The sequence below is a fragment of the Camelus bactrianus genome, chromosome 3, assembly GCF_048773025.1.
Source record: "Camelus bactrianus isolate YW-2024 breed Bactrian camel chromosome 3, ASM4877302v1, whole genome shotgun sequence".
In the NCBI taxonomy this organism is placed as follows: Eukaryota; Metazoa; Chordata; class Mammalia; order Artiodactyla; family Camelidae; genus Camelus; species Camelus bactrianus.
Window position 1 is genome coordinate 141,685,166 of NC_133541.1, and position 22,790 is coordinate 141,707,955.

The 22,790-nt window shown below is 41.0% G+C and overlaps 1 long non-coding RNA gene across 1 annotated transcript in view; it reads left to right on the forward strand.

Annotated features, from left to right (window-relative positions):
* Positions 1-217: 217 nt before the first annotated feature.
* The window catches only part of LOC141577179 (uncharacterized), a 28,278-nt gene continuing 5,705 nt past the window's right edge, over positions 218-22,790 (forward strand). The window contains exons 1-4 of the long non-coding RNA XR_012505879.1: positions 218-726; positions 9,678-9,773; positions 14,663-14,803; positions 17,724-17,897. This is a non-coding gene — a long non-coding RNA (uncharacterized LOC141577179). The remainder of the gene's footprint in view (positions 727-9,677; positions 9,774-14,662; positions 14,804-17,723; positions 17,898-22,790) is intronic.

Below are 22,790 nucleotides of genomic sequence, written 5' to 3' on the forward strand. Positions count from 1 at the left end.
TCTCTTCTGGGCCAGTGCTTTTAAAACTGTTGCTTTTACTGACATGGACTGAAGCTTGACATAGTTTGTTTTCTCTTCCTTTAGTGGCCAATAAGACATGGAATAATTGAAGACTGAGATCTAATGGAGAGGTTCATGGAACAAGTTATTTTTAATTTTCCCTGAGCTGAACCTGAGGGCCATCACTTTTTGATGGTGAGTAACTGGGACTGAGAGAAGAGCCCTGTGGATTCTGGGTTGCTTAGATTTTAAACCCAGGATATTCTTCTCTGGGGAGTTTTTAATTCCCGCTAAAGCTCTTTGTATGAGTTGGAGTGCTTTTTGGGCAAATAACAGAAGGTTCAACCAAAATGTCCAAAACCAAAGAGGGCTTACTATCCCACAAAACAGGATGCCAGGGTCAGGCCACTCAGGGCTGGTTACTTGAGCAGCTGAGAGATGGAGGTGAGAACCCAGCCTAATTCACTTGTTTGGCCTCTTGTGCTGGTTCCCCTCAGGCCCCAGGGTGGCTGCCCGAGTTCCTGTACTGACTCTTGGTGTATTTACTTTCAGAGTTTTAGAATTAAGACTCTCTTCCTCAGAAACCTTCCTAGCAGATTTGCCCTGTCTGTCCGTGCCCAGTGTGGGCCCTAGAGGGGAACAAAATTACTTTGGTACATTTTGATGAGTCAAGATTCTCTCCTGTTGCTGGTGAGGGGACCACATCTCATCACCTGGCCCCAAGAGGTAAGTACCTAAACCGGCCTCCAGCAGCAAGGAATGAGGAGGGAGGAATGGGTTTGAGTAGGAAACCACCTGTGTAGTTAGGTGTCCTCCTGAAATAACTGGATGGCTCTGACCTTTGCTTCTTACAGCAGAGGGAGCTGAGTCAAGGTGCTGTTTTGCCAAGGTTAAATCTCACTCTAACACTGAGCTGAGTTACGGGCCCTGATATTGTGGATGTAATTGATCTTGTTCAGATGAAATAAAACAATACAGAGAAATGAAGAGAAGTGTCTCTTGGTTGTGGAGCCTGTTTTCATTGTTTTATGTTCTTTTTAAGTTAAAATTAATTACATGTATAAAACACTTACTTTAAGGAGAGCAATTGCATGTAACATAAGCTGCACATTAAAACCTACATAATTTAGCTTTGCATTTTTTCCATGCTAGTGCATTGTCAAATGGTCCCTGATCCAATTATATAATTCTTCCTAATGTTAAATATGGAATATTCTTTAGAATTATCTGGCTTAAAATATGTTAAGTACAAGGCTGTTATGGTAGTTAGTGGAATCTATATATTTTGTGTCTATTAAATCAAGTCCTTGAAAGTGCTCTAAGCTTTTTCCTGGCTGTATCTTCACAACTAGGAATTGCCACATCCAAGTACTGTGTTTTACAGGCCACTGTGTATTTTCTCTCCTGTGTATCTACGATGGTTTATGTAAAATACATGGAGCCAGGAAACTGACAGTATGTCTGAGTGGCTTTGTCTTTACAGCCAAAACAAATTACAGACTCCCACCTGCCATGCTTGGCATGTTCCCTTCTCTCGTACGTCACATAACTACCTGTTGGTAGGACACCAGGCATGGGCCTGGGGCCCAGCTTCCTCTCCCTGCCTGCCCCATCCTGCTCTGCTCAGAGGGAGTCTGAGTCTTAGGCCTGTGGAGCAAATGCAATCACCAGAACACAGCCCACAGGAAATTTTTCCTACCAGGAATTTTTCTGCTCTAGCTGGCATATACACCGCAGTACAATAAAACCAATTGCTGGGAACGAACTGGAGGTGTTTGGTATGAATATGGAAAAGCTTAAATCCTTTGCCAAAAATGAGTATCTGAAGTGAATGTTCAAAAATAATTGTTTATTACATTAAACATAGGAAAATATTGTGTTACATTTATTGTACTTTGAAGTTAGCAGGTGTGTTTGCTGCATGATGTGACAGAGGAAGTTATGAGAAGGGTGGTTTTATCTCAGGCTTATGTCCTTCCTCATCAGTTAATGGGATAATTGAAGGGGAGTGAAGCAGGTACAGGGATTTGTGGCCATGTCCAGAAATTCATTGAAGACATTTACTGAACCACTACATCAGCTAATGGCTTCTTGGTGTAAAAGAGTCTAAAAGTTTTAAATTAAAGTTCCCTCAGTAGCCTATGAAATTGTCCCTTCTGACTGCCATGACAGACATCTGCACATCCATGGTGGGAATGAGCTCAGTACGGCTCATGTTTTTCAAGAAGTTTCAGAGACTCAACTCATGTTGGTCACGTGGACTAAACAGATAGCAAATGGGAACCACTCTCTTTTCTCTAATACTGAATTTCCCAGAGTTCAAGACAGAATCATATATTCTAAAGAACTGCAGTGCTCTTGAAGGGAAATTGAATTGTAACTGTAGAGGAGATTTGCAAACCTTTTTGAATATGAATCAGGGGAGGAAGAGCAAGCAGCAGTGCTGCCCAAGGATGCTGGGAACCAGGAGCTCTGCCATCCACTTGAGAGCAGGAAAGATGTGTGTCCCAGCTCAGGGATGGAGGGTCACCCTTCCTTTATCCTTTTGTTCCAATCAAGTCCTCAGTAGCCTGTGTGCTGCCCACCCACATTGGCAAGGGCAGGTCTCCAAACTCAGTCTGCTGCATGCTAAGCTCTTCCAGAGACACCCTCTCAGACACACCCCAGAAAGAATGGTTTACCAGCTCTCGGGGTACCCCTTAGCCCAGTCAAGCTGACACATAATATTCACCATGACATGTGGCTTGTCCTGGCTTACCGCAGTAACTCCCTTCCTGGTTCATGAGGGTGGCTCAGACCTGCTCTGTCCTGTACACTAGCACTGGCCGGTGTGGAGCTGGACATCCTTGGCACTGCTGAGTCTGTTACTGCTGGCCCGTGTTCTTCCCATTTTCAGTATATTGTCATCTCCACTCCTACTTGCCCTTCCTTGAGGATTTATGTTTTTAAAAATATTTCTTTACTGCAGTTATGGAGAGGTTTGGGACTGGAGCAATATTAGTTGCATGTGTTCAGCTTGCTTTCTTTATCCAGAAATATGGATTGATTTTTATATTACTGACTAATTATTCATTTATGAATTAATATTTGATGATATTTTATCATTATTATGAATAAAATGCTTATGTAACTTACATTCATGTGAAGTTTTAATCATATACTTCAGTATTTAAAAAATAAGAAAAACTTGATATCTCCAATTTAGATCTCGTTATGTATAAATAATGGTTTTTGGAAGGTTTTATTTAAATTAGTCCTCTAAAGGAACAATTACTGGTGGTAAACATAGGAGAAAAGGAGGATTGAGGAAAACATAGATTTATGATTATGGTTCTGAGAACCCAGAAGAATGTGTCTTTAATAATGCTGAATTTGATTCAGGAACCAGGAGAACCTAATTTTATTGTAAACTTTCTCTTAATGGAAGTGTATAGATTTTAATGTTAGTTCTTCACAGATGGTGAATTGTTTGGCAGCAAGTACTAAAGTGTAAAAATCAGTGATTTAAGCAAGTTAAAGGTTTTATTTTTCTTAAAGTCATTTGTAGCAGGGAGGGCAGAGCTGGTAGGTCAGGTTTCTGGTGTCATTAGGGATCTGTGTGCTCTAGTATATTTAGCATATGGCTTCCATTCTAAGATTGCCTTAGATCACAAGTTAGCTGCTGCAGCTCCAGTCATCACCTCCATATTCCAGGAAAGAAGGGGTTAAGAGCAGAAGTGGGCCTACTACATGAGTCTACCTTCAACCTTGTAAGGAGCTTTCCCAGAAGACACATCCAATAACTTTTGCTTCTTATTGGCCAGAACTTACTTAGCCATCCCTGTACACCAGGAAGTCTGGGAAATGCTGTTTTCTGGGCCTGTGATTGATCAGTGGTCTGTCATTAAGGCAGAAGGCAGAATAGATACTGGGTAGGGAAATTGCAGTGCCTGCCATAATGATGTGACTACAGGTATGAAGACAGTGGCAGATCAAGAATTCAGCTGTCTTCACAACTGTGGTTGGATATGGAAAGTGTTTTCCACGTTACAGAGACAAAAGGCTAGGGAAAAGCCACACCAGGATGTGCTGTGGCTTCTGCCCTGGGGTGAAGTCTTTCTTCTGTTAGCTTCTCCGCCTGTGGAGAAATAAACCAGGAAGTTGTATTGGGAGTTTCTGTGGCCTTCGCACACAGGCTGTAACTCAGGGTTTCACAACTCTTGTAATGAATTTTTTTTTCTTATTATAGAACTATAAGTGCGATTTAGAAAATTTGGAAGATGCTTGTGGGGCTTTTCACACTCCTATCCCATTATCATAAATATTAACATTTAGTATAGATATACTTAATCTTTTCACTCATGTTTTTATATGATTTGCATTCAATATTGTGTCCTCCATCCCTCTCCCCCATTTTCTTGCACGGTTTTCATAATCCTCGCTTTAATGGTCATGCAATCATGTATCCAGTGGTTGTTTCCTGTCTGTTTAGCAGCCCCACTATTTTTAGATGTTTACTTTTGTTTCCAGTTTCTTGGTTTTGTAAGACATAACATAAAGTAATCTTTGCACATTTTTTCTATATTTAGAGAATTTTTTATTAAGAATATAAAAGTTATATATATATATAATTTGGAGGTACAGATGTGTTAATAATTTTGAATCTCTGGTATACAATTTCACACTGAAATCTTCAATGTACAAGAAGCCACATTATTTGAACTCTTAGGATTGATTAATATCATTTTTGATTATTTGACTTTTTAATTTGCAGTTTGAATACCTTTGATCTTAAGCAGTTTTTCATGTATTTATTAGTTGTATTTTCTCCTTTGTGAATTGCCTATTCATGTCCTGGGTTTTGTATATATCAGTGTTTTATTGCTTTTATTGTTGCTATGATTTCTTTGAACTTTATTCTACTTAAATTTTTCTTTTGTGATAAAATGCACATACCATAAAATTTATCATTTTAACCATTTCTGAATGTACAGTTTGGTGAGTTGTGTACATTGACATTGTTGTGCAACCATCACCAACATCCATCTCAGGAACTTCTTCATCTTCCAAACTGAAACTCTGTCCACATTAAAGAATAACTCTCTTTCCCCTTCTCCCAGCCCTAGCCCCCACCATCCCCCCTCTGTCTCTATGACTGTAACTATTCTGGGTCCTCATATAAGTGGAAACATCCAGTATTAGTCCTTTCATGACTGGCTTATTTCACTTGGTATAAGGTCTTCAGGGTTCAGCCACCTTGTAGCATGTGTCAGAATTTCCTTCCTTTTTTAGGGCTGAATAATATTCTGTTGTATGTATGGCCACAATCTGTTTATGGTGTGAACTCTTTCATATAACAGATAAGAATTTTTTGTCATAAGCAGATACTTTTTCTCACTTGATTTTTTGTAGGTTATGTTTTTGAACATCTATAATTGTAAATTTTTATGTAAGTAAACCTACTTTCCTTTGATGTTTATATATATTTTTCATTCATCTGGGATTTATTTGGAACATCACTTGACACTGAAATTAAACCCAGGAAGAATCCAGAGCCAGGGTTAATCTACTTCTTGTTGGAATGCCTTCTATAGGCTCACATTTTTTTTTAAACCAGGCAGGAAGGAAACATTGCATGACTATGCTCCCACTTTGCATACCTTTCTAGCCTTCCTCTCTTCATCCTATTCCCCCCTCTAATCAGTTTAAATGTTATGTTTATAAAATTAACTTATTAAGGTGCTTGGATTCCTCTTCAAGGTAAGAGAAGATTCTAGGTCTCTGGAGTTAATTCATTCAATTTCTTCTGGCCTGAGATATATTCTTGATATTACAGTTGATTGTTGATATATTCAGCACTTGCTAAAGGCCCAGCCCTCTCCCCACCAAGCATTTGCATGAATTAACTCACTTATTTAATCCCACAGACAATTGTGGGGTAGGTAGTTATTACGCCTGTTTTTCAGGTTGATAGGAGGTGCCATAAGGAGATATATTGTAACCTAAATATTGGAATCCACAGCTATTCTTCATGTGCTTTAAATGAAAGAAAACTAAAAAAAAAAATCTGATATAGTAATCACTAACACAGTGCTAAATGTGTACTGGGAACATTAAGGTATTAACTAATTTGATCTCAGCCCCTTGAGGTAGGCACATTAAAATAAGTAATGTGTTGTTGAATAATGTTTAGATCACTTACTTACAATCTGCTTTTGATGACTTTATTATTTCTTGTCTATGTCTTAAGATTGCTTTCTCTCTCCCATTCAGGGAGTGTATTGATTCTAATCAGAGTAATTAAAACTTAATTGGGGCATGATGTTTGAGCTTTGTATCAGACAGGAGTATAAACTAAAGCCCCCAGCTAGTTGATAGCCAGATTTGATTATTTGCTTGAAGAGTTAGCATACACGCAGCACAGGATTCAAAAGGTGCAGTAGGATTTCCAGTGCAAGAGTGTCTCCTTCCCACTTCTGTGTTGCCTTCCAGATCCCCTTCCTGGAGGAAACCAACTTTACTGGTGCTTAACCAGCAATAATTATGTGCAGGCACATGGATTATACATAAACTTGCTTCATAAAATGGTAACAAAATTGACATACTATGGTACATTTTGATTTTTACTTTAAAAATTTTAGAAATTATAATTTGAAATATATGAAATTTACCCACTAAACACAGTTTTAAATATATCATTTGGTAACGTTACCTACATTGATATTGTGGTGTAACAGAACCCTAGAAATTTTCCATCTTGCAAGATAAAACTTTGTGCCCATAAACAGCTCCTCATTTCTCTCCCTCATACACCTTGCTTTTTAAAAAAAATGTTGTAGATACAGAAGTATATTTAAGAATGTGTATGTATGGAGAGGCCTCTTTTCATGTAGCAAATTTATAGTAGATATTGTTTCATATCTGCAGACACACTGCCCATCCTTTTTAATTGCTGCAAAGTGTTACATTTTATGGATGTGACCTAATCTGTGTAATCAGTTCCTTGTTATGTGCAGTTATGTAGTTTCTGATCTTGGAAGCTGACAACTGTGCACCTCTCTGAGGCACCTTGTTTTAGATGTCCCTTGGCTTGACAATGGAATTTGATTTTGTCTCATAGTCTTTGTTCAGAGACTTTCTCTTCAGTAGGTGAGTTTCTCACTGGTACATGCTGATGATTTTAGTGATAATAATGCACTTTCACTGAGTACATTCCCCATGCCAGGTGCTGCCATGAGCACTTTGTTTAGACTCCTGTGAAGTCAGTGCTAATTATGCATGGAGAGAGGAAATCACTTTCCAAACTTGGTAAAATCGAAGGTGGGGTGTAGCTGGGCTGATTGGAGTTGGAGCTCTCCCGTTGCCCGTGCTGAAATGGCCTGGGCTGTGTGGCAGGTGTGTGTGGTCACAGCTGCTTTTCTGGTGCTGTGCTTTCTGGTTTTAGTGTGTTTTATTTATGTATGGATATTTTAAAACTCAGGCTTGGCTTTCTCTTTGGTTTCTATTGGGTGCATATTCGTTCTGATAATTGGTAAAACATATTTTAACATAACTGTACTTTTGTATAAGATATTTACCTGTATTTGTTTAGGGATGATTACTTCCAACTGTGCTTAGTGACCACGTTGGTACATGGCCACATTTCTTACCTCCTCCTCCTTTCTTCTATCACCTGCTTTTGATTGTTTATGTTAGTGTACTTACTCTGATATTTATGTTTGTGAATTTATGTTTAGTGGTGTCTCTGTTGCTCTACCAAGAAAACAATATCTTTTGATTCCATGACACAAGGGCATCAGGGTCTTTATATTTTCCTCCTTTCCATCTGTGCCTGTCAACTTGATACTACTCCTGTTGTTTTAATTTATAATATTTACATTCTGTTCTATAGCTATAGATTCTCCCAGAAAAGAAAAGCATTTATCCCTATATCTTAAATGGACTACTTGCTCACTGTAAGTCTTTGGCTGTACTTTATGCATTCTTATTATTTGGCTAAAGCTTATTGTCTGATGGTTAATTCATGAAGGGTTCATAGAAACCAAATTCTCTCAAGTTGTTGTATGTTTAAAGATATTTTGTTTTTGCAACAGACTTGATTGGCAGTGTGGCCAGATATAGAATTCTGGGGTCATATTTTCCTGCCAGAAAACTCTGTAAATGTGGCCCTGTGTGTCCCAGTGTCCTGCATGCAGCTGTGCCAATGGCCAAGACAGGCTGCCCTTTTCCTGCTTTAAGAGTATGTTGCTCTACTCAATAAGCCTAACAAAACACCATAGGCTGAGTGGCTTCAACAACAGACAGTTGTTTTCTCACAGCTCTGGGGGCTTTAGGTCTGAGATCAAGGTGCCATCATTGTTGGTTTATGGTGAGATCTCTCTTCCTGGCTTGTAGATGGCCTCCTTCTCACCAGGTCCTTGTGTGGCTCTTCCTCTGTGTGTGAGTGAGAGAGAGCTCCCTGATCCCTCTGCCTTATCCTGCAGAGATGTTAGTGCTGTCCTGTGACCTCACTGATCCTGGATTACCCCTCTAGGGGCTTCATCTCCAAACACAGTCACCTGAGTGTTGCAGCTTCAGCATAAGAGTTTTGGGACACACAGCTCAGTATATAACAAAGGGTAATGTGGATTTTTATTTATTTTTTTGCCAAAAGGCCTAGATTTTTTTTCCTTTCTTTGTTTTTTATTTTCTCCTTTTCTCACTCTTTTTTTCCCTAGCTTAAATATGTGATGTAAATCCATATTTATTAACATGGAAAAATGTTCAACATATTGCTGAATGACAAAAAGGAGGTTTATTTATTTTTATCTTTATGTAATCCTGTTAATTTCCTCCTATTAGATAATAGTTATTATTTTAAATAGACATTTCAAAAAACTCGGATATCTATGTCATGATTTTCATCTGCTTTATTTTTATATTTTTCTGGGTACATGTTTTTTATCTGCCATTTGTTTTTTCCTATTTTTCTCTCTAGCCTCTCTTTTTCTATGAGTGTTTTTATTTGATGTTTGGCTAGTCTTCTTGTGTTCTTTCCTCATCTTTGAGTGAGGGGAGATCTTTCTGAACTGGCTGTGTGTTGGGTTTAGGCTGGGTGGTGGGCAGTGTCTGGCTGAAGCAGCTTCTGTCCCAGGCTTGTCTTTCTCACAGCAGATGGTGGAGGTGTAACTTCTCACCTTGCCGCCTGTGCTCTGAGGGGAGGGGCCTGGGGAGCGAGGCTCCTGCAGCTGTGCTGCTCAGACTACTCTGAATCCAAGCAAGGGCTCTCTGCTTTTGCTCTTCTCTGGAGAACTGGATATTGCCTGGTATCTGAAGTCACTGGTGTTCTCTTTCCATGTCCTCACTCATCTGGTCTCAGTGGGGCTGTTATTGCCCTTGGCAGCTCAGTGCACGTCTCTTGAGATTCACGGTGTTTGGGTGTTCTGTTATCCGAGGTGGAGTTTCTTTTTCTGTAGCTTGTTCTTGTTTTGGGGTGGATTAGTAAGAGCAGAAGTGTTTAGAGAGGCTTTGCTCTCTCAAAGATTTTAAACCTCACAGCCAAAATGTGTTTAATCAATCACTCTGGGTGTACTCTGTCTGTCAAATTAAGGAGTTGTACAGCATTTTAATGAACATGCTTTTAGATTAACTTATTGCCGTTCTGATGTAATTACATGAAATTTGGGTGAACACTAAATATAGTGAATATTTCCTTACAGACAGAACCTCCTCTGAATACACCAGAAAATAGAGAATATCTTGCAGAAATTATGTTCAAATTATTTAATGTACCAGGACTCTACTTTGCAGTTCAGGTAAGGACAAGTGACTTTCATGATTCCCAAGTGACCTTAGTTGTCTAATGTGGAAGAAATGGTGATTCTAGAGGCCTCTGTAAGATTGTGTGTTGTGGTTTCCTTTCCCATGCACTCAAGTGCACATGAACTCATCCCATTCAGGTCCGAGCTCAAACACTGTACAGAGCAATTTCTGTGATTTATGTTTTTACTGCTGGTGTAGAGTTTGTCCAGCTTTTGTCTGTTTACATTCATTAAAATCTAAAGTATCTTCAGAAAGACAAGATCAAGATGTAGGTGTGGTTCTTTGGCTTATTTTTACTTCTGATCATAAAAAAGAAAATACACTATAGAATCTGTTAAAACAAAACAAAATGAAACAAAATAAATGTCTTTCAAGGGTTTCCCTTTGTGGATCTGAGCTCCTGTGGTTCCATGAGTTTGCAGAACTTCCCCTGAAGCTGCTTGTTCTTCATGGGGGGTTTTGTTGTTTTTAGGTGTAATGTATCTGCCTCTATATAAGGGAATTGACTGAAATTTGGGGGAATAAATGTTAAAATTGTTTTCCAAAATGCTTCCTGCATATTCTATTCCCTTGTAGGAAAAAAGAGGAGGAGTTGCATAGATGATTAACTTGGAAGATTCCACATGCTGTGTCCTCTGTGTGGTGATTCTCAGTAGACAGTGATGTCTTAAAGACTCTGAAAATGCCTACATTAGAAAACTCTGTTTATTCCACCACTTCCAAATTTAACCAGAAATATTCCCCAACCCCTAAGCTGTTTCTGTTCCATGGACTAGGAGACACTTCAGGAAACACTGGCCCATTGGTTCTCAAAGTGATCTATGCAGCAAGGTCTCCTCAAAAGTGTTTTTTCCAAAATACACATTCTCAGAATTTATATCAGACCACGGGTTTCCAGCCTCAAAATTTTAGATCGGGCAGTCCTCAGGGGAGTGGAGGGTACTGAGCTGTGTGTTGTGGGATGTCTAGCAGCATCTCTGGTCTTGACCCACCAGGGGAAGCACCACCACCAGCCTCCCCTCCCTCAAGTGTGACAGCGAGAAATGTCACCAGATATTGCCAGGTGCTCCTTGGGGGCAAAATTGCACCTGGTTGAGAACCACTATCCTGGTTCTGCCAGATGAGAATTTCTGGGTGCCAGGCCCAGTATTTTGTCTTTCTAAAGTCCCCACAAGTAGTCTTATTGCAATCCATCTGTGGACCCACACTGGGAACCAGTGGATTAGAAATTAAAACCTCCTGATTCCACAATAAAATTCCTTTCTCTCTGGCTTTTCTTTGCAAAGCTTTGATTTATCTTACTGAGAAGTTGACTCCTCCAGATTAAGTGCACAGAATTTACATGTTAGTTGTCCACTTTGGAATTTGGATTTGGGAGGAAGATGGAAGGTAGGGAAGGGAAAGGTCATTCAGACTCAGTAAGAAAGAAAGGGCCTATTGCTCCAACCTGAAGATATGCTTGTGGAACACTTGAGAAAGTCCCCATGCTGATGGTCTCTGTGGTATTTGTGAAGGCAGTGCTGGTCTTAGCTGTGTACTGGACATCATGACAAGTTGGTGAACACACATTAACAGGAATCATCATTGACAGCAAGGATGGGGTCACTCACGCTATCCCAATGGTCAGCAGGGCAGCGAGTTCTGCTCTGTCTGTGGGCCTAACCTGATTTGAGGTGAAGGAAGCAGTGAAAGAAAAAAAAAACCTTCTGTTAATTAAAGCACCACTTTTGAAGACATACCTGTACTTAGCAAAGGTAACAAGAGCCTTTAAACACAGTTGTGTGAGAAAGTGGAAGATGCCTAGTGTCTGTGGCACTGGCAGTTGGAAATTTGCAGTAGCAGATTTGTGCAGTCTGGTGTCAGCAGTCGTCTGATGTCCCTGGCTCTGCTTGGCCCCGGTGTCACTTTGCCAGGAGGGTTTTCCTGACTTTCATTCTGAACTGTAATCTGGATATCAGTGGGTGCAGCACATGAACATTTGGAGGATGATTATGTGTTCTGTGACAATCCTCTGGAGAGGATTTGTTTCTTGCTTTTTAAAAATTTTTTAAGAGCCAAGAAGGAGAGATTGTTCCCCTTGACTTGCAGGATGCTCTGCAATGTCACTTTTTGGTTTAAATTTTCAAAATATTACAGAAGTGATTTCTAATTCAGGCTTCAAGAGACTATATATATATATATATATATATATATATATATATACATATACATATACATATATATTTGGTACAATGGACTAGTTAAATGAATTATTTAAAGATTTTTTTTTAATTAATTGAAGCTATCTGGAGGGGGTTACATTGGGAATTCAGACCTGCCTTTCCTCCTCCACGTCCCTTCTTGGAGGCAACCCCTGATACTAATGTTTGTTATTTTGTGTATTACAAGAATCTTTTGTGCAAATATAGGTTTGTGTGTGTATGTGCTAAGCTCCTTTTAAAAATGCAATAAATGAATCACTATGCTATACACTGGAAACTAACAGAATTTTGTAAATCAACTAAGACAAATTTAAAAAATGCAAACTAGTTTTTTTTAAAAAAAAACAATTCATTTATTTCATTTAAAAAATAGTCACTGTTTTATTTCAGGACGTTGCAGAGATGATGTACTAATGCTGGTGCTTTAATACCTCAAAGTTCAGAAATCACTGCAGGGGGAGGCTGATGTGTCTACAGTCAGGAGGAAAAAGCCAAATCTTTCCCCTCTGTCATTGCACCCTGCCAGTGTCCCCTTTGCCCGGGGGTGAGGAGAGGCAGGAGGCCTGCAGAGCATGCTCTGTGCTCGCAGCCCCTTCATCCAGTCTCGGAACGCTGCCCCCTCCTGGGTGTGAGGTGTTTAGGTGCCACTTGCTGTGTGGTCCTGCCTGGCTCCTCTCTGAGGTCACGTCCTCAGAGGTCAGTGCAGGCCAAGGTCAGGGTCTGTGCCTGTGGGTCTGCTTCCTGGCCTCCCCTGTGCATCTGAAACAAGTTTCACACTACGTGCAGGCCCACAGAGAAAGTTGTTGTTCAAATTTTTCTCTGTTTCTTAATGCAGTTTTTTCCCCCTATTTATAAAAATTTCATTTACTGTACAAAATTTAGGTAAAATGGAGAAATGTAAAGAAGAAAATAGAATGACCCACAAACCTGCCCAGAGGACTGTGCCACACTTTTTTGGTATAGTCTACTGAGCTCTTTTTCTTAGACACACGATACACATTTTAAGCACAGTTGGGATACCCTCCATCTGATTTCATGTTCTAATTGTACAATGTGCTCCTGAGGTTGTATTTTGCATATTGACTTATCCCTGATGTATCTTTATGGTTAAATACTCTGTGGAAAGATATTTAGTAACTACCTGACAGCCCATCATGTGGGTGTAGCACAACTCACTTACTTGTTTTCCTACCATTGGCTGTGGGTTGTTTTAATATATTTAATCTGTGATGAAGCTGATACTCAACATGGGTTGAATTAATTTGAGAAAATGTTATATGTAATGTATTGAGTATAGAAATTGTGAATAGTTTCTGTTTGCGAGAGCTACTGTTCTTATGACTTTTTATTTTAATAATGTGTACATATCTTTTATCTTGATCTTAAATATTTTACAATTGGCTTGGGCTCCTGAGAAAGGCTACACACTCTCTCACTTCTAGAAGTTGGGCACCTCAGAAGACATAAGAGGAATTCAGTCACCTGTTCTTGTAACTTCAGTGGTAACTGTGCTTGTACATAGTGGAACTGATCCATCTGTCAGATGGATGAGGATTTGCTCCAGCCTTCTGTCTCCATGAGTGTGTGACAAGCAACCAGTGCCATCAGGGAGCTCAGAGTGCCTCCTCTACCTGGTGCAGGTGGGGACATTGTCCACTCTGCACAGCTACTCCCACCAGCATGAGCTGGACCTTCCCAGCCTGTGGCCTGCATGTTGAGTGGCACCCCAGGGGGCTGGTGAGGACCTGGGACCACACAACAGCTCCTGGCCTTCTCCTGCTGGTGACGGCTGACAGCCTGGTCACTGGTCCGGGAGGGCAGCTGGGTGAGCGGATCCAAACTCCCCCCAGCATGGATCTCACATAGCATAGGGTTGAGGGGAACCTGCCAGACTGTTCCTTCCTACCAAGTGCAGCTCTTACTAGAGTGAGCAGATCGGTTATTGAGTCTTTAATGCATGCCTAAACCATGCTGTGTACTTGACCTGCTGCCTGTCACTGGGTCTCTTCTATGCACCCACTCACCGCATATGATGGGTGAAGGTGCCAAGGTTGAAACATATGTGTTAACAGATGTGGCCATGGTTACTCTGCCCACAGATGTGGAACCAGGATCTGAGTCCAGGTTGTCACACCCTAAGTCCTGCATGCTAACCAGGTGGTTGATTTTTAAATGCAAGCCAATTTGTAGTTGGTTTAAAAATTAATAGTTAAACAGCAAAAAAAAAGTGACAATGAATATATATATGTTCATGTATAACTGAAAAATTGTGCTCTACACTGGAATTTGACAAAACATTGTAAAATGCCTATAACTCAATAAAAATGTTTATAAAATTAATAGTTAAAACTTTTTCCTTTTTGTTAGAGGAACAATAAAATGACCCATTATTCGGACAGACAGCAGCATTTTGGAAATTAACTGCCTTCTGTGGTTTTCTCTTCACATTCCTAATGGAAAGGCCACTTTGTTTGCTTACAGAGCATCTCAGGTTCTCCTAATGGAATTGCATGCATGGTCATTTTATTCCCCCTCCCCCAGTCCTGAGCTTTGCACAGAGCGGAGATTCAGTAAATGCTTGCATTGCCAGGGCAGGTGGGGGCAGGAATCTAACTTAGAGTCCAGGGAGGGCTTTCCTCCTGGAGTTACTCACATGGTGTTTTGCCTCTCTGTCTCCCCAGGTGGAAGGTTAGGTAATTGGAAGCTGCATCAAACACATCCCTATTGCAGGTAGAGATATGAATTTAATTCAACAGCTGCCAAGGGAGAGGGAGGTGGGAATCCCTCCTGAGCAACCACTGGAGACCGCAAAGGCCATTAAGGTAAAAACAGATGGGAAATGGGCCAGTTTGGTGGTGAGAGAGAAATAGTGTTTGCACACTTCCCCTTGTGGCCACCACCCCTGCTCCCACTGTGCCTTCCCTCCCCTCCCCATGAATGTGGGTCTCCATCTGTTTACCACTTGAAATAAGGGGCTGAAAGCTTAGCCTCTTCTCTGAACATGGATGCTTGTGGAGTTCTCCAGCTGTAAATGAGAGCAGCTTGATAACTGGTATTGAGCATCCTGCCTAGTACGATGTCATTTAATTGGAGCCTGATTAGACAGAACCTTCAATTAGCCAATGTGTCTTGCACCTCTCCCTCCAGGCTTCATTTCCCGAGTAAGGAGCAGACAGCAGCAGCAGTGACTGTGAGGAATCCTGTGCAGTCAGCCAGAATTCAAACTCATTTCCAGCTCTTGCTGTGTGTGGTTCTGTACCCTGAGAATTACCATTCAGAGTGATGCTGTTCTAGGGTGAATCATTGAACAGAGTCCACCTGTGTTTTCTAGACTCTGTTACCATGCTGGAGGAGTTACAGGAAGCTCTAAAATTAAATCAGTAAGATTTGGAGGAAAATGGCTCATTGGTCCTTATTTAAAATGCCCACTTGACTGATCCATCGGTTTGGTCTTTGTGTCACTATGAAGGTAGCAGTTGACAGACCCCTTTCAAAGCAATTTTCTCTTCAGGTTGCAAAATCAGGACAAATTACTGTTTTGTTTTTGTTTTGTTTTAGTCAAAATGAAGAGATTCTTAGTAATACAAGGATAATTATTATATAAAGATCAAAGATTTTGTTTTTGGAGAAAAATTTAAGCATGGAAGTGACATGTGACCTTGAACACATAGTTTCTGAGCTGCAGGGGAGTTTAAGGGAGGTTAGCCTCCCCCCTTCCCTCCCACTTTTGCACCCAGTAACAAGATGGTTGAAGGAAAGCTAGTGCCTGGGGGGAGTCCCACATTTTGCATGACACTCTTGGTGGATGGAGAGGTATTTTTAGGACAGGGTGCACAGGTGCGAGTCAGGGCCCCTGTGAGTAGGGTGGCTGGGTGCCCGGGGGTGCCCAGGACTAGAGTTTCCAGGGATGGGTCACTTCACAGCTTGGGTGTGTGGTCCTGGGCAGCCCATGGGAGTCAATACTTTCCCCCTGGGGGAAGGTTTACAGAAGTAGCATAAGACTTTCTTTTTATGTTAAAATATTTCCTAGAACTTCCCCTAGTCCTTTCCTTGTGTTTCTTCAAGGAAATAAATTTGGATAGTTGACCCAAGTTCCCTCACCTCCCCATTCCTGTTACCAATATATCTCACAGCCTCTGGCTCCTGACTGTCGGGGTGGCCATGCAGGTGAGCAGGGCCCTGAGTATGCTGACTGTGACAGAGGCTGCTCTCCTAGTCCTCATGGTGGGCTTTACCTTCCTCACTGGCTCTCTGGGGTCCATCTCTGACCCTGAACCAGGTTTGGCCCATTTGGGCAGTGACAATGTATCACTCAGCCATGAAGGTAGGCAGTGGAAGAGCTCCTTGTGTTCCCTGCAGGTCAGCCACCCCAACCCTGCTGTCAGTTAGTTCTTGCCCCACTTCCCTCTGTGGGAGTGGGTCAGAGTTACCCTGTGTCTTGTTGCCCCTGTGGGCAGGAGTGGGCCTGTGGATGTGTGGATTCTGTTGGTGGGGGCAGTGGTGGTCCAGGTCTTGGGGCTGACACACTGCACACCATCAACTCTGTGGAGGCACTTCCTGCCTTCAGTTAAGCCTCTGAGTTGCTGCGAGACATTGACCTGGTGTCTTAGGACAACTTACTGTTTCTGCCCTCAGCCTGGTAGATTTGAAGTTGTATGGACTGACCCACTCACTCAGTTATCAGTGAGCACAGGGGTGTGTAGCAAGACTGGCCCATCAGTCTTACAGTTGTGCAGAGTATACCAAGGATGGTATTAGGTTTCATTTCAGGGATTCTAAGAAATTTTGAACTTAGTATCATGAAAATGCCTTCAGAGGTCCTCCTGAGCACCAGCTTTGGGCCTGACAAAGTGCAGGCATTGAACAAAGCCCACCTGGCCCACAGGAAGCTGACTTTCAGAATCCGGTACCCAGGGGCCAACTGCTGTTCTTGTGAGGTTAGCTCTAAGGACAGATGATCAACCCAGAGACCCCCAGTCAGGCATCACCAGCTGAGGAAACACTTTGCACAGCACAGGCTGGGGCTGGCACTGAGTGGGTTCTCATGCCCCAATGTGTGGCAGATCCATCCTGTCAAAGTCGGGCTTTCCTTTGGTTCATGGTCCCAGCACCTTATAAAGTGCTGTGCCATTTACTTATTTATCACTGTCACTTGTTACTCTGACTCTCAGCTAGTGTATGGGCCAGTGGGCAGGGGTCTGTGTGTGTTTTATTCACTTGTGCATCCCACGTGCCTAGGCACTCACTAACTCTCTGTCATGGAGCCACTGAGTGTGCTGTGTCAGACCGCAGAGCAGGTTAACCACCTGCCAATCGGATGTGGTGACCACAGGGCCAGATCTGCTGCCTTCAGATCTGGGTTGGGCTGCGATGCGGGTCTGCTTGTCCCAGTGGGTGGCAGCGAGTGCCTGGGCAGGTGCCACGTGGGGGCATACAAGGAGTAAGAAGAGAGGAGATGGAGACTAGGGACTTGATAGGCACCGTCAGACATCATCTCAGATAGTAGGCAGCAACATGTGACACAGTGAGGCTGGGACTAATAGCAGAGCTGGAAAGAAAGCAGAGTACATGGCCAGAGCATAGCTGTTAGACATCACTGAGCCCAGTAAGTATCCCTTGGAGTTGTGGCCTTGGGCAGGACTGATGTCGGGGGTTTGTGGTGCTGGAGTTACTGGGTGTTTGCTGGAGGGCAGACTGGGTGGTCGCTAATGCCTGGTGACATCTCTGTGTGTGCATCTGCAGGAGAAGTACTGTCACATTTGTCCCAATATAGTCAAGAAGTTTGCCAAGTATGACGTGGATCAGCGGAAGTGGATCAAACAGCAAACAGGGAACAATGCCATAAGCCAGAAGAAAATCATTATCGATGTTGGCTAGGAAAGTTTCCCAGGCCCTGAAATTTTCTTTCACCCAGCGGTAAGACATTTGTTTTCTGAGTGTGCAGAGAATGACGTGTGTGGAGCAATGCTGTCACCTCGTGTGTGCAAGAGTGGCTACCCGTGGGGCTCCCGAGTGAGGTGGCCACCTTTCAGGGAGGACCTTGGGAGTGTAGGCTACAGCTTCAGTGGCTGCTCTGGCTCCTGCATGGTCCACGCACTTGACTGGGTGTTTCATCGTGCTTCTCTTTGTGTCTGGCTATCTGTTAAACAGTTAATGGTTGGTTAAACCAAGAGCAGTTAGGAAGAAGCTTTAAGAGCAATAGAAGAGAATGGATTTGAAATTCATCTCCTACTGATATGAAAACTAGTTTATCTCGAGGACTGATTGGAATTTGCCTCTGTATAAGAGTACGATAGCGTACATATAACCTTCCCATCACACATGACGATCCGTCCTCAGTCCAACATTTAACCCAGTACAGCTGGTCCTGCTGTGTTCCCTGCTGCAAGTTAGATAAAACTTCTGTCTGAGGACAGCCTTGGAAAGAAGAATTAAAGATATCATCAGTTTAGCAAGTAGTCACAAAGAATTATTACTGCGTTTGTAAAAGCAGTAACTAAGAGGCAATATTTTAAGGTTTAAGTAAAATGGACTTTATTTGTATTTTGGTATATTTTTCTGCCTCATTCAGTTTACATTTAATAGGTAAATACAAACCACTGCCTGTTCTTCGATGTGTATGACTGTTCAGGGAAATGGCACACAATGTATGTCTGACAGTACCTGATATCACGGCACTCATTCGCTCGTGATAGTCTTCAGTTAAAATACACATAAACCAGCAAAGTCCAGTGAACAGCTGCATGGCGCCTTCTTCTTCCCTAGAGCACATTGACACTTTTCATGATTTTTAAAGCATTTTTAAGAATTTTGTAATTGAATTACTTATACTTTAGCTTATTTCACTTATGGAATTGAATGTAAGATTTTTTAGTTAATAACATGGTTATTACCATATTGATTGTTTCACCTAGAAGCCACCACCATTCCCCATTCCCAGTCTTCTAGTTCAGATTTACAGTGTGAGTCACTGACTAGGTTTTTTCTTATAACCTGGCTAACTTTTTCATGACATTAGTGTCTATACATCACATGCTCATTATCTACAATATTTTTCATTACATGTCACATACACTGAGCACTTGCTTTTTACAATCTCATATAAAGTTTGAGTCACTGTGTATTCTAAGGCAGGGCTGGTCTGTCTTTGTTACTGTTTGATTTATTTTCCCTCTCTAAACCCACACATTTCATCTCTTGAAGGGACATGTCACCATCACTCCATGCACAGAGTCACTTGGATTAATTTGACACATTCATTCCAATGTGATGGTTTAAAAGGCATAGTGAATTCTGTATTTGTTAAAGTTACATTTTAAAAAAGTTGTTGAGAGAAATGTGTATTGTTTCTTTTATATCTGTACAAAATTCTGTTCACCAACCCGGATTTTATGCAATCCATCTCAGATGTTGTTGACAAAGTAACACAGAACTGTCCCATTGATGTCCACCATCTGCTATATAAGGTATAAGCTGCTTGGGTAACATGCTTGGATTTCATTCTGAAATTAAAGGCCCAGCATTCTGAGAATAATAGACCCTTACCACCAGTCTGCAGATAGTCCTATTTGACTTCTGTTTTATAGGATTTGTTAAGGGCCAGATTCCTGTAAAATATTTTTCTTGGAGTGAGGGTGACTTAAATGCTTGGCAATATAACTCAGTTAGCCAGAAGTATTTGATTTAAATATTCTAGTATCTCTTATTCTTATCTGCCCAGCTGTATTTTTAAGTTGGACAATTTTAACCCTCCATGTTGACTGAAAGATCAAGGGGGTCCTTCCCCTCTTGCTTTCTGTGAGTTCACTGGTCTTGCTTCATGAGTATTTAGATTAGTGACAGATGTGTTGTTGTCAGAGAGAAGGAGGAATCTGAAATGAACAATCAGAAAATGCTCATGTAATGTTTCTCCAAAATTCTTTGAGTGCAGGGAATTTTGAAACTTGAAAGGAGAAAAAGGCAGTTCATGTAACTGTAGGATGAAGGAAGTGTTGCTGAAAGCCAGAGGGGAGGGGCAGAAAGTGGCAGTCAGCTGGCCCTGCTTCCCTGCCTGCTCACCTCTGTCTGCACATCCTGCTCTTCCCCCAAGACCACATCTCCCCTTCACAGATGCAGGGGCCTGCACCGTAGGGAGGAGAGGACCAGGCTCAGTAGGGAGGGCTTAATACAGCTTATTTCATCTGGACAGTAGAATACTATTCAGCCTTTAAAAAGAATGAGGTAAAGCAATGTAAATTCAAATGAAAAGATGTCTACAGTATAAATTGTCAAATGAAAAAGCAAGTTGTAAAGTTTACACATTGTATTATTTCATTTTATTTAAAATATACTTTATGTATATATATATAAGAAAAGGTATTGTATGATATGTGTTAAACTCCTTAAAGGAAATAAAATATATCTGGGCAAGAGATGGATAACTCTTACTTTCTACTCTTTGTGTTTTAAAATTATTTGAAATTTTATGATTAATAAATGCTATTTTTATTATTGGAAAACATTTTCTATATAGACAAATTTGATGGGTAAAAGCAAATAATAATTTGGTTTTTATTGGTATATAACCTTAATTAAACACATCTCACTTCCAATAAATGTGCAAGGAAGGGAAAGCAAAGGCAGATGAGAGTATTAAGTTTAGTGCAGTATGTGGCTTGTTCTCCCTACTTCTTAAATCTCACATAACATCAGCTGTGTCTTCCTGTCCATGAAAGCAAGGAACAAGTGTGCACTATCTAGTCCTCATTTCATCATGGTGGAGATGGAACTTCTGCCAGCAGTAAGGATTGCTCATGCTGGAGTTGAGTTTTCTCATTTGATCATTTAGTTTGCTTTCAATAGATTTACAGGATTCTTGAAGTAGAGCTGGCCTTCTAGCCTGAGTATCTTATTTAACAGATGATGACACTGAGCCCTACAGATAGGAAAAGGAGGCAAAACTGGAGGGACCTGGGTCACATGGGGCAAACTGGTCTTCGACGTTTTTCTAATTGAGGTAGGGTTGATGTACAATATTATATAAGTTCCAGGTTGCAGTTTTTAAAGGTTATACTCCATTTATAGTTATTATAAGATATCAGCTATATTCCCTGTGCTGTATAACATATCCTTGTAGCTTATTTATTGTATAAGTAGTAGTTTGTACCTCTTAATTCCCTATCCCAGTCTTGCCCTCCCCTCTTCCCTGTCTCCATGGAAACCCATTAGTTTGTTCTCCATACCTGTGAGTCTGTTTGTTGTTGTTGTTGTTGTTGTTTTTGTTATGTTCACTAGTTTTCTTTTTCAGAGTTCATATATAAGTGATATTCTACAGTATTTGTTTTTTCTGTCTGACTTATTTCACTCAGCATAATACTCCCCAAGTCCTCTATATTGTTGCAGATGGCAACATTTCATTCTTTTTTATGGCTCAGTAATATTCCATTTTACATATACCACAACTTCTTTATCCAGTCATCTGTTGATGGACACTTAGTTTGCTTCCGTATCTTGGCAATTGTAAATAAGGTTACCATGAACATTGGGGTTCATATATATTTTTAGGTTAATGTTTTCATTTTCTTTGGATGAATACCCAGAAGTGGAATTGCTAGATCATATATTAGTTCTATTTTTAGTTTTTTGAGAAGCCACCGTCCTGTTTTCCATAGTGGTTGTAATAGTTTGCATTTCTATTGTTCCTTCTTTTCCTAGTTTGGGTGTATAAACTATACTGACTAAGCCCAGAGTGAACTAGTTGCTCACAGTGTCTCTCAATGTGACTACACATTGAATCAAGTGGGAAGCTTTTCAAATCTGGATGCCTGGGCCAATTATATCAGAATCTCTGGGTGGGGGTGTGTGATTTTGGGGGACTCAGCTCCTGAGGAGACTGATGCGCATGGACAGCCAGGGCTGAAAACTGGCTTCAAGCAGCACATGCTGCCTGCAATGACTTGACCTCCTGGATAAATCACAGGCCTCCAGGACTCAGCTCTCACACACTAGTCTCTGTATAAACTATACACCAACAGTATATATGGGTTCAATTTTCTCCACATTGTTGCTGAATGTTTGTGGTTTTGTGGTCTTTTTGATGATAGCCATCCTGGTAGACACGAGGTAATATCTCACTGTGGTTTTAATTTGCATTTCTCTGATGATTAACAACACTGAATGTCTTTTCACTGCCTGTTTTCTTGGCTCAGTGGCAGGAACTATAGGTCGATTTTCTTTTGATGAAGCAAGTAGGAGGAGGCTTGCTTTAGGTCCTACTGACAACACCTGAGATCTTCTTGGTCACTGAGTGAACACCTTACTCAGGCTCATTGACAAGAAAAAGGTGGTGGAGAATATAAAATGTGGCTTTGAAAATTCAGACATTTTAGAAAACTAAAACTTTTTTTTTAAGAAGTAGTCATAATCTAATTTTTATTTCAGTCTGTTCTGTAGATAAGGGTGTTCACATGCTTCCTTTTTTTAATTTATTTTTTGTTCAGTTTCCAAGTGTGTTGGAGGTTGGGTCTGGGAATGGTTCTTCTTTTTCATTTTATTATAGCTCTCTATCTTTATGGGTTAAAGATTGTCAGTTATCTGTTGTAGACTTGAAGGGCTTTTTTTAAGTGGAAGATTTCCTATGTTGGCTGCGCACATTTCCATGATATTGCTGTGAGATCTGTTTTTGGTATGGTGTGGTGCCATGTCATTCTTGTGAGTGCATTGCCTGTTATTTCTATGATTGCCAATGTGGTTTTTGTTGTGGTGAACACAATCTACTTTTGTTGTTTAACAGAGCCTCATTTTGATTAGGTGTTTATCACAGATTGGAGA